The 12,743-nt window shown below is 46.8% G+C and overlaps 1 protein-coding gene across 8 annotated transcripts in view; it reads right to left on the reverse strand.

Moving 5' to 3' along the window:
- BICRAL (BICRA like chromatin remodeling complex associated protein) overlaps nucleotides 1-12,404 on the reverse strand; it is a 2,181,199-nt gene extending 2,168,795 nt beyond the window's left edge. For 6 of the 8 annotated variants that reach the window (XM_069608491.1, XM_069608492.1, XM_069608494.1 and 3 more), the window contains exon 1: nucleotides 12,301-12,404. The gene's annotated coding sequence lies outside the window, so the exon portion shown is untranslated. Of the gene's footprint in view, nucleotides 1-10,642; nucleotides 10,808-12,300 lie in introns of all 8 variants that reach the window. The other 2 variants (XM_069608489.1, XM_069608488.1) reach the window with 2 other exon arrangements.
- Nucleotides 12,405-12,743: the final 339 nt, after the last annotated feature.

Raw genomic sequence — 12,743 nt, forward strand, 5'->3', positions numbered from 1 at the left:
CAGATACCTGATACTCACAAAAATTAACTACGCAAACAGCCTCTACCGAGGAATGCCAGAAAGACTCACCAAGAAACCCCAAACGATGTAAAATACAGCATACAGGATCCTACCAAGACTAAACAGAAAAGACCACATCACTCCAGCACTGAAAACCCTACACTGGTTACCAGTAAAAAAGCGCATAAAATTCAAAGCACTCTGCATCGTACCACAAAGCATTGCACAGACAAGGAGCGGAATTCCTCCAAGACAAGATTAGCCGGTATCGCCCAGCAAGGGAAGAACAAGCAACGACCTACAAATAGAGGCAAAACACCACGAAACAAGGAAATTCGTCTGAACAGCGTTCTCACATCTAATTGCTAACACCGGGAACAACATGCCCAAAGTAATTAGAACCACAGAAGACCACATCACCTGCAGGAAACTGCTCAAAACTTGGATATTTAGCAGACAATGATAACCTAGAAGGGACACCAGCAACACCACCGCAAACAAACTAGGGAGGAGACGACAGGGGCCAAAGAACTGCAAACAAGAACCTGGCTAGATACCATCAAGCGGCATCCAAAGGGCCGCCTCAGAAAGACCACAACGAACTGACCAACTTTATTAACCCTCTTCTCTTCCTGCTACTCCTACACGACTGACACCTCTACACCAGATCTTGGACTAGCCACACTCAAACATACAGAGAACCATTACTATGCCGACATCCAGAGTGAACCACCCACATAGCCCAATATCATCTAAAATGCAACAGCCCAAGATGGCGGACTACCTTAACAGCTACGACCACCTGTGACTTTGAATCCCTTATGGACACAATCTAACCAGTGCACACGACCAACCCATCATAACCACACAACACTAACACCAACCCAAAACAATACCACACACCCGACGCATGGAATCTTAGCCATACGGTTACAATGCGCAAGGCTGCTCACAAGTGACCACATGCAAAACACTCACAGAGGCCAGTTCCTCCTGGTGCTGAACCTATCCTCTTACCCTTTTCCCCACTAACCCCCCCGACCCCACTTTTTTGCAGACCCACGCGAGCGCCTGGAGACTGCCCCTGGGTGGCAGCAGTGCGGTACAAATCAACTGCACATAAAATAATGGCAGTAATGATACTATAAGAAAACATGTCCATCATGCCTCTGCCTCACACTCCTGTTGGCCTTGCCTTTAAAAAGGTCTTGTCACAACCAGAAAACATGTCCAAACTGGATGCACAATGCAGGCGAGTCTAGATGCGTAACAATGCTTATCATGTTTGCTTTACCCTTGATAACCAGTGAGAAAAGCCACACCACAGTAATAAATGGCTGGACTGGCTGCCCTAAATGCCAGTCTAGGCACATAATAACACTGATCAAGCTTACTTTGTCATAGAATCCCAGTAAAAAAATAAAAAGTCATGCCACAGCAAGGAATGGCTAGACTGGGTGCCCCAAAACGCTAATGCAGCCACATAAAAGCACATATCCTGTCCAAAAAAATAAATAATCATAATAATAATAAAAAAAAAAACAGCATATTGTACTGGCATCTATGATGGAACCCATTAAAAAGCGCATCATGATTGGGATTATAAAATGGCCACCAAGGGGAGAGCAGGGTGATCATGGAGCTCTCACACCCCAGGGCCAAAGACAATAAAGATAGATTATAAGAGCCTTCACCAGGTGAGATTTATCAACGTAGGCTGCGGTGGTGGAGTGCAACAGGCCGGATCGCTGGGGGACTTTGGCAGAGGCGGGTGTGTGGCCTTCATCTCCGCAGTGTCTGAGGAGTGGGGGCTCTGTGCCCGTTGGCAGTGCAGGCCAAGCTGAGAGACACACTCGCAGACCGCGAGCAAGAAAAAACACTCAGGGAGAACCAGGGCAGCGGGGTGAAGGAATGCAGCTGCTGTCGGACGGTGGAGGAGCCCGTCAGTACAGGAGCTGCCTGCGATATTGGAGGCCCACTGGGGCTGGATTCATGGAGCATGGGCTCCCCTGCTGGCAAACACCAGCGGGACAAATGAGGTGGTACCGACCCGCCCCCGCGACGGCGAAGCTACGTCTTATAGGAGAGAGATCAGGGGAGCCTGGGGGGGCCATACCAGTAGCCCACTGCCGAGAGCTGCAGAGCGGAGAAGAGCACCCAGAGTGGCCAAGAGGCCTGGCAGGGGCCGCACAGCGAAGAGGCAGGAAGGCGGCGAGCCTGACTGGCTCAACTCCCCCTGCCCCCCCCTTGAGGGAGAACCATCACAGGTCAGCGTGCGCCCTGGCCCAAGGAAAGGGTGCAAGTAGGCAGAGGCTGGCCAGTACACGCAGTGATCCGCAGGCAGTGATCACCAGCTTTGAGCAGAGTGACGTTGAGGAGTGGGGGGGCGTGGTGAGAGGGCTCCTGCCCAAGCTTTGAAGCCAGCACTTTGCAGAGAAGACCAATGGAGGCCCTGTGGTGTTGTAGCCAGGGTGGCTGGAGGCCCATTTGAGGTATATTTTGGATTTTGGAACTGCATATAGTGCTTCAGCCAGCGCACCCCCATCCAGAAGCACAGCAAGGCAGACAAGGGAGAAAGAGGCGCTGCACGCATAGGAGATAGGGGCCGGTGGGGCCCTGGCCTCCCCGGGCCAATCCTGAAGCCGAATAAAGGGCTAAAGAGTCCATCTACATCCATGGAGGGCAAGGAAGAATAAGGGAGAGGTCATTTGGTCGGGGTCAGGGCAGAGTGAAACCCGAAAAGGAGGACAAACAGTGGCTCCACTGTGCACAGTAAGAGGGGAGTTCCACCCCCCCCGGCACAGTCAAGGTCAGACCCACAAAGCGGCGGAGGGAGGAGGTTCCTAGGCCCTGAAAAAACATTTCAGAAGATGTCAGAAGAATGCGAAACAATATCAGGGATACCCCCCCCCCGCCCCCCCAAATCAGACCTGCCTACGCACTATGTCCAAAAACAAAGGGAAGGACATGAAATCTGCCCCCAAGTCTGTGAAGAAACCACAGGAGGGCAATCTGCAGAGACTCTGGCGCAGAGACAGCGAGGTACCGGCTGTGGGAGGTCAGGAGGGGATCTGGGTGCACTAGCAGACACTGCAAAAGATTAAGTGGTCACACAGGAGGTCCTTCGCCAATGCTTTCAGGATTTTGGGGACAAGATAGCGAACACCATTCAGTCGCAGTTGAGAATGATGCGAGCAGGACTGTCCGAATCGTTGCAAGAGGTGAAAGGGGGACATAACGAAACTAAATAAGCTGGAGACAGTACACGTCTCCAATCATTAGCCTCTGCAGGTATTATCAGGGCAGATTCTAGTCCATTTGGTGCCCAGGTCGAAACACTAGAAAGCGCCCCCACCCCCGCCCTGCGAGCCACTCCCAAACTACACTGTTAAGTAACTCCTACCCAAGGTCAATAAATCACTGCTAAACAAATCAAATTGGTTTTATTACAACTTTGCAGTAATTCCTCGAACAAAGCAGAGTACACAAACAGTATATACTACTTTTAAATTTTTGTGTCCATCTTTTTGTCTATGTTAAGGGCACTCCCCTTGACTTTGCTGCTGCGAAAGCATTTATTGCTGCTGCATAATCCATTTTTTACAACATGTTCACTCTCAATTGAAATTTTTGCAAGGGCTGGTGGCCTTTCCTCAGCCATTGTGGAGTGCAAGTATGTCTTTATCAGTTTCAATTTACTAAAGCTCCTCTCACCACTGTAATTGTAATTGTTAGTAAGAGCCTCATGGCAACTCACACATTTGGAAACAACCAATGGGTTTTTGTATGATGAATGTGCTGTGCTGCAAAGCTTCAAGGGGCATAAAATAACTCTTCTGAAGCGATGGCTGGATGTCTCAGTGTAAAGACTGGAGGGGGGTCTGTACTTCTGCTCTCTATATGGTAGAGGTCAGGCACAGAGGACCCCAGCCAAGATTCTCTATTGTTGGTAGCAATGGACGAGCAATCAAGGCCTAGCTTCTCAGGAGGTGATGCAGGCTGGTTCTTAAGTACAGTGTAGTCCCCAAGCACCCACAAAGGAATGTCCACACACTGTATTAGTTAAAACACAGCCTCTATATAATTAAGGTTTCAAGGTTATATACACAATCACAATAACTCACTTTGTGCTCAGTAAATCTACAATGGCAAATATATACAGTGGTACCACAATTATCATTAGATACCACTAAAGTGCATCAACTGTACTCTAGTTAAATGTCACACAAATCACTTAATAAAAGGTAACCAACAATAGATATAGGAAGGAAAGCAGTTGGTTAGAACAACTGGCAGAATACTGGCCTCTACCGTTAGACAATTCCCCACCTGGGCAACATGTAAAATAAAGATATACTACAAGCCCAGTCCATATATTGTTCTATAAATCGTATTTCCTTCTATAATGTTTCTACCACCCCAATGTACCTGGAATAGCAGAGTTCGACAACGAGTCGTCGACGGATCCTTCTTGAGCGGCTCCCTTTAAAGCAGTAGCCACGGATCGTCAAGATCCCTCGAAGAAAGGGAACTGGGTGTCGAGGCCGCAGCTTCGGTCCCAGCAGTGCTCGTCGACGATGATTTGAAGATGTCCTGCAAGGAAGAGGTGTGCGGGGCACCTCGATGTCGATAGTTCAGGACCGCAAAGAGTTTGTGAAGAACTGTGGCCCAGCAAGGGTGTCGAGTCGTCCGACGTCTCTACGGTCTTTCGGTGGCGGGAAACACACCGGCGGATGCTCCTCAGCGCGTCGACGGCCTGGCCTTCTCTGGCGGGATAAGGTCGGCGGCAGTGCAGACGAGCATGTCCTTGAATCAAAAGTCTTAGGCAAAGGAGCGTTGCAGCTCCGGTCGTCGGCAGCATGGCGTTAATCGGTCCCCTCTTCTGGGCAACACGGCTTCGACGGGCCTCCAGCGGGTATGCAACCCTCCGAACCCTGGTCGACGACGGTGCGCGGATGTCTGGTGCTTATCTTCGTTCTCCTCGGCGGTCCCAGTCTCCTGTCGGCAGCCTGTCGAGGGTCTGACTTCCAGATAGCTTTGGCAAAGGTTTAGCGGTGCTCGATAGTCCCTCAGAGCATGGGAAGAGGGCACCTAACCAGGTCCTCTCTTGGATCAGTCTCGATGGCTTTCAGTGAAGGGAGACAGCAGTCAACCTTCTTCTTCAGGCTCGGCTTCAAGATTAAGCGTCAGTTTCAACTTCAGCTTCTGAAAGAATTCTAGCAGCGAGAGGCCCCCAGATATACTAGTTGATCTCTCATTCATTCCGCTGGGTCACACTCAGGCAAACAATCACTCAGAAGGGCATTCAGCAGTCAGTCAGCCAATCAGGCATACAGTGCATTCAGGCCATTATCCTCCCTCTCAGACACTCACAACAAGGAATGGGTATTGGGACAAGTACCCAGCCATTCAACACTACACACTGCATTCATACCAGTCGGGCAGGGCTGTCTCAGTCATTGTATTGCATACTAGAAACCAGACATCCACAACAGGAAGTGCATATTGGTCACACACTCCATTCACCCAGGTCCCACCCACAGGGTGTACCCACAACATACAGTCACTGGGAATGACTGTATGCTGGAGCCAGGCCAGACTGGCTCCAGCCAGTCTGGCCTGGACTTCACAACAACACCATATATGGAACTTCCACCCAACAGCCAGTCAGGGGGAAGGGACAGAGTCAGGGCTTCCAAGGACTTTGGGAAAACAAGGTAACAGGCAATAGAAAGCAAGAGGCCACAGGGGCCATCTTGTTTCCTAGCAGGAATCAACTGATTCCAATGGTAACGCCTGGGTATCCCAAAATGGGGGATACTCAGAGTACCTGTCAAATTCAGCATGGAGCTGCCACCAGCCCCAACCCTGCTCTGTGGCCCACACACAGGTGCCCAAAAACATACACTAGGGGCAAAGGGTTGTACCACCATGCATGGGTGCCATAAGGGTATCCCATGGGTCTGTACACCAAACGAAAAACAGGAAGAGCTGCACTGCCAGGAGTCCCACATGGACTCCTGGGAAGAAAACAATACAGAACACAATTGACTACAGGCCAAGGACAGGGAGGCCCTGTCACTCCAATGCATTTCCACCATCACGCTCAGTTCCTCAGCCACCTGGGAACCATCTATATCAGATTCTGGTGCACTATCACCACCCTTTGCTAACAATTGCTCCAGGTGCTTGCACAGTTGTATCAGTTCTTTTCCAGGCAAGAGCTTTACGTTGTACATAAAACCCCAGCTTGTATTATGCACAGACGACTGGGAAAAGCACCTTTCAAGCGAAGTAGTTACGGCGTCAATCAGGGTATAAAATACTGTTACTTTAAAAAGTTCTTCTTCATTCTGAGGGGTCTCGTCTGAGTCTCATACGCAAATATTTTCTTTTTTTCTTATGCCGTTTAGTTGCCTTTAAAGTAGGGTCAACATCTAAAAGTAAGGCTCTTTCTTTTGCTTTTGCTACAGCAGACTCAAAACTAACACTCCTATAACTTTTGACAAAGGCAATGCAGTTCTTAAGCAGATCATTGCAGGCCGACAAATAAATGTGTTTGGACTACATGGATTTGCTTACAATGTTCACCTGAAATAGAAGGTCATACCTCACAACTAAAGTACAAATAAAACTAAAATCTTCCAAGTGTAAAGCAAGGGATTTAGCTTCCGAAGACAATGTTGGGTCATTGACTTTTTCTTCAATGCTCATGAGTGCTGTGTGTATATCAACAAATTGATACCGCACAGCTCTCATGACATTTTTCAAGGAAAGATTTTTTTACATGCTCACTGAGAATGCTCCAGCGTTTGGTTGAAGCTGCAAACAAATTATAGAGTCTCTGAAGTACACCAAAAAGAGAAACAGATTCCACAGAAGATTTGGAAGCATCGCCAACCACCAAATTTAAACTGTGGCAGCCACATGGGTTAGAAAATGCACAGGGGTGTTGCTCAAGAACTCACCCTTGGACTCCTTTTGTTTACACCAATCATGTTTGCACTATTATCATACCCCTGACCACAGCAGTTGTCCATCTCTAGACGGCATTCTGACATTTCAGAATACAGAAGGTTTGCAAGTCCTCCACCAGATGTGTCGTCTGCGGGGTGATACCCTATAAGATATTCTTTCACAGAAATGTCTTTGCCTGTATTGTACACAGTCCTTACAGTGTAAGACAGTGTGGCTGATATATGTAAGTACAATCCAAAATAACAGAAATATTTTGCAGCCTTCAACCTTTATAAAATTGCATTCTTTACTTGAGACCCCATTAAACTAATTAGTTCATTCTGAATGGCATTTCTGCAATAGTGACTGTGGATCTATTGTGAGGTCACTCGGTGCACATGATCCATCATGATCGGAAAAAATTTCGCTAGTAGTTCAACAAGGCCTAAGAAATGTCCATTGTTTGGAGAAGTAACTTGTTTGAAGAGCCACGAAATGCCAAAATATTTTTGGGTATGAATAACTAATAGGTGGCATAGCCTATGGCCCTTCCATTACCATTTGATCACACACATGTCCAGGCATTGATTTAGGCCATAAAGAAATGTCTTCAAACCAACACGTTTTAGTGCATTGTTCCTGTTGGTCATCATTGCCCTCTAATGCTTGGGTTCTTGAGGCCTCTTGAAACTTGTGGCATGACAACAGGCAGTACCGTTTCCTCAGGAATGTCTGTTGCCTGGCCTTGGGTAGGGCGCTTATCTACTTCTTTTGAAGTCTTATCTGACCCCCAGAACAATTAAGACAGTACTTTGACACTTTTGATAACTTGCGCCACTTCTTGTTTTTTTCTCTGCCGGTTATGTGCTCCCAAAAGGCTTATTGGTTTTGACATTGCCAGTACGTTCAAATGCCTGAAGTAAAAGAAATATCCAGAAAGTATGGTCCAATTATGACATGTTGCAATATTCTTGTTAGGAATAATCCAAACTCCCCCAAAACGTTTTTTAAACACTATTTTCGGTTTAAATGATGAATTGATTGCCAAGCAAAGTAGCGGTAAGGAGGCTCCATTCTAAAAAGGCACTTAGTTGAAAGTGGGCCAAATTTGGAGAGGCTACATCATGGCTATACCTATTTGAACAAAACTTTTCTAGCATTTGGACAAATACGATTTATGCCATTTCCTACCACTGGCTGACCAGTTCTCAACCAAATCCCTCTCTCAACCAAATACGCTGTAACCCAACAACAACAAACAAGGCTCTGAATTGGCAGATGGGGTAAAAGGGTAGTCTGGAAACTCCACTCGTTACCATGAACTGCAGTTTAAGGTTTGCGAGAGGCAATAACCTTTGGTTCAGAGAAAGGGCTGCTTGAATTAGGACCATATGGCACATTGTTTACAGGGTTTCCTTTCAATTCCATCTCACCAATGACCTCAAACGGGTCAAATCAGGTCAGATTGTTGAGCAGTTTTTGTAGTGCTGTTTGTCATTTGAAAGTCACTTTTAAAGTGACAGTGCTTTCAGATAGTTCCATTTGTGCGGAAGGGCAGAAGGTCTCGATCACAGTCTTTGACTCATTTCACATAGCCATACAGTGGAAATATCCTACTTATCTACAGTACAGATGCCAGCCTCCAAATCAAATAGGCAGGTAGCATCTGACCAGAAACTCAAATAGATCTAATACAATATTCCTCAACTGAATGGTCTTTGATTTAACCATTAAGAATGCAAAAAGGAACAATACAGATGTGAGGAACCAAAACACCACAGGAGCGTTGCTAGGCCAGAGTGAAGCAAGGCACACCAAAGTAAAAAAAAAGCAGGGTGTGGCCTGAGAGTGAGATCATCCCTCACTTCACCTGGGACCAACTTCCCACATAGGCTGCAGGTCACTACAGCCTGACTACTGGCACATCTATGAGTGTTCTCTTTTCAGTACCCGGAGGGTGCTCTGTGCCAAAGGAAACTACTAGTCAGCAAACAACTCTTCTGACAAAACCTCAAAAGGAGGCATTCAGCTAATGTGAGTATTGAGGGCTGGACTCCACTTCATAGAGTCCTCCTGCAGCCCTGCAGCTTAGCCAATGTGTACATTCTGGTGTGCATTTCACAGCAATGGTGATACAAAGGTCTCTACCCAGTCCTGGTCACAGTGCTCTCTCCCAATTACATTTCAACTCCTCTACCCCTACCCTCAGCTCTCTTCCATCTAACTCTTGCCCTTTAACCATCCATAGCCTCCCCTTCTCACATGCAATCTCTGCCCCCATTTTGCTTCCCCTATAGGGCCTATATTTTCCCTCTCTTTTGTCCCCCCTTTCTTAATCTCGCTGTCCTCACCTTTTCCTTGACTATCTAATTTTCTGTCCCACTTTAATCTCTTTCACTCTGCCTGCATGGCCGTCCTTATTTGAGCCTTACACCCGCTGGGTATAATCTCTTACAGTGAAAGACACCTTACATTTGGTCACTTATTAAATGGCAGAAACCCTTTTAAATAGAAGTGGAACCCATTCACTACACCATCCGTCCATCGCACATGGCCTTCAGGGGCCCGTTTAGAACTTTTCAAAGTTATTCAACCCATAGGACAAGAACAGGATCTAAAGTAGTCCAATTTCTGGCCTGAAATAATAAACCTCACATAAGATTGCATTCTGGTACTTGAAGGCCTGTTTATATAACCTTTACAGGAATGAAAAATGAAACGCATAAAAATGGCAGCTCCCTGTAAAAGTGGATTAAAGAGTGCTTCTTCTGCCTATTTTAAAGAAAGAAGAGTAAGAACAAAGGCATGTGACAAAAAGTGGGCATTGGTCTCACTGCATTGCTAGTGGTCAAACATTCACACTTCAGAGTTATTCTGTATGCAGATTACTGTTTGCAGCAGAAAACATTTATCTGTCCATGCGAGGGGCTCATCTTATAGGGCCAGATACAAATGCATGTAAACCTCCAGAGATCTTCGCACTGCCTGCGTATTCGAATTCTGGCCAGAACCTTTCTGCCCATCATCCTTGCCCTGCCGATAAAAGGAGTACCATTTTGCTGTTCTAAACAATGAAATAAAGATATGCCATCAAAGCTCAAACTTGGATATTGTCCGCGGGACCGAGCAAAAGCAAACAAACCGTCTCATCAAATATATTCCCCTTGGTTCATGGGGAACTTTACCATAGGCCCACGTGTACACAGCGCAGGTTCACCCTGTCGAGAAATCCTAGCTGCACCACTGCAGCCAACTCAGTAAAAGATAGGACGAAGAACAATTTGCATGGGGATAAAACTTCAAGGGAACCATGAAAAGAATTGTAATTAGTTCCATATGTTCCTGTCCCGAATCCTAACTCTAAACAAATGAAGTTTTCCGAACTGCAGAAAACAGTACCAAGTTTCAAACCTGTCCAATTAAAACCAGCAAAGAAGAAAGGATGTGGCTGACAGTGCCCAGAACATTCCAATAAACCCACTCGATCCAACCAAGGCAGGTGTCTACACATTGGAAAAGAATCTGGGCCAGGAAAGTGTAAAACAAAATATTCCCATTTACCCGTTCTTGTCCAGAACGCACTCTGAACTATGCAAACTACTGTTTGAGCACCAGCCGAACGATATGTACACAGTTTAAAGTTACATTTTCTAAAATGTCAACAGAAGCATCGGGCTGTACTTACCTTCATTCTGAGTAGTTCTGCACACAAGCGAGTCGTGGGGGGGGGGGGGGGATGCAGTCTTCTTTCTTTGCGCCGGGTCTGTGTTGAAAGCAATTGGAGTGCCGGGACGGGAAGCTGGCAATGCTCAAAATGCAGCCGTCTTTTTTCCACCGTAGTGTGTTGTTCCTGCTTGATTACAAGGGCAGGTGGCCATCAGGAAAGGCACCCTTTTATGCCCCCACCCGAAGTGGCACGAAAGTTCAGAGAGCCTCTGACTTCCATAACATTACACAAGTACTATGTGACTGCCAGTCAGCAGCTGCAGCTACTGTGCTGCGGCTACTCTTCCCCACGACAATTGCGCCCCACACCCAGGGAAACCTCACCCTCAATGGACTGGGGGAATTGCAGCCCGGGGCAGCCGCCCGTTTCACCGGGTCAAGAACCAGGCCTTATTATATATGTAGTCACTTACACCAGATCAGGGTGTATGTAGTAGCTACACAGCAGTTACTGCGTCTGCCCACCTTAGCCTGCGCAGGTATTATATTTGTAGTCACTTACACCAGCGCAGGGTATTTGTAGTAGCTGCACAGCAGTTACTGCGTCGCGAGCATTAGCCTGCGTAGGTATTATATATGTAGTCACTTACACCAGAGCACGGTCTGTGTAGTAGCTGCACAGCAGTTACTGCATCTGCTAGCATTAGCCTGCGCAGGTATGATTATATATGTAGTCACTTACACAAGTGCAGGGTCTGTGTAGTAGCTGCAAACCAGTTACTGCGTCTGCGAGCATTAGCCTGTGCAGGTACTATTATATATGTACAGGGTCTGTGTAGTAGCTGCACAGCAGTTACTGCGTCTGCGAGCATTAGCCTGAGCAGGTACTATTATATATGTACAGGGTCTGTGTAGTAGCTGCACAGCAGTTACTGCATCTGCGAGCATTAGCCTGTGCAGGTATTATTATAGATGTAGTCACTTACACCAGAGCAGGGTCTGTGTAGCAGCTGCACAGCAGTTACTGCGTCTGCGAGCATTAGCCTGCGCAGGTAATATTATTTATGTACATGGTCTGTGTAGTAGCTGCACAGCAGTTACTGCATCTGTGGGCATTAGCCTGCGCAGGTACTATTATATATGTACAGGGTCTGTGTAGTAGCTGCACAGAGGTTGGTCTGCGAGCATTAGCCTGTGCAGGTTATTATTAGATATGTAGTCACTTATACCAGAGCAGGGTTTGTGTAGTAGTTGCACAGCAGTTAGTCTGTGCGCATTAGCCTGTGCAGGTATTATTATATATGTAGTCACTTACACCTGAGCAGGGTCTGTGTAGCGGCTGCACAGCAGTTACTGCGTGTGCGAGCATTCCAGAGCCTGAACAGTACCGTAAATGAGCTTCGGAGCAGCTACTGTGTCTACCATAACAACAACAACAGGCTGCCCTGAGTAATTTCAAAACCAGATTTTTAGAAAGTCACGTACTTACAATGTTTAATTTCAACACGTGATAAGTAGAATACAACGAATTATAGCTTCAACGTGCATTCCTAGAGGTTGCAAAAGGGCTCCTCTTAACAATATATGAACAAACGGGTGAGAACGTCTACGTTAATGGATGCTAAAACAAATGCATATAAAATTCACTACACGATCAGTTGGATCGTATGCACTCACCTGATGCTGCCTAGAATCAGGACATGAGCGTTTTGTAAAGGGTAGTGTCTAGTTCCCATTCGAGAAACGGACCATAGCAACGCTCCGCCTCTACTTGTATCACGTGGGCTGCTGTATCACGTGGGCTGCTCTGTATCACGTGCTCTGCAGCGCTCACTTCGTCATCTTTTTTGCACGAGCAAGACAAGGTGGCTTTGCACCAGCAAGAGGGAGCGGGAAGGCAAGGGAAGGCAGGACTCTGCAGAACAGACTCCTACATTTCGTTTAGTTGATTTTTATTTATTCCTTGAATTTGGTTTATGGTAAATCTTAAAGTTATCTCATGTTGATTGTTACTTTAATGCAGAGTGGCAATATTGGGAAGGGGGGTACATAGCTCCCAACCTTTTTTGTCACCTAGGCGGGTGAAAACACCCGATTTTCTTTTTGGCGGGTGAGAGGCC

Source organism: Ambystoma mexicanum, chromosome 4q (genome assembly GCF_040938575.1).
Source record: "Ambystoma mexicanum isolate Mex_15411 chromosome 4q, UKY_AmexF1_1, whole genome shotgun sequence".
In the NCBI taxonomy this organism is placed as follows: domain Eukaryota; kingdom Metazoa; phylum Chordata; class Amphibia; order Caudata; family Ambystomatidae; genus Ambystoma; species Ambystoma mexicanum.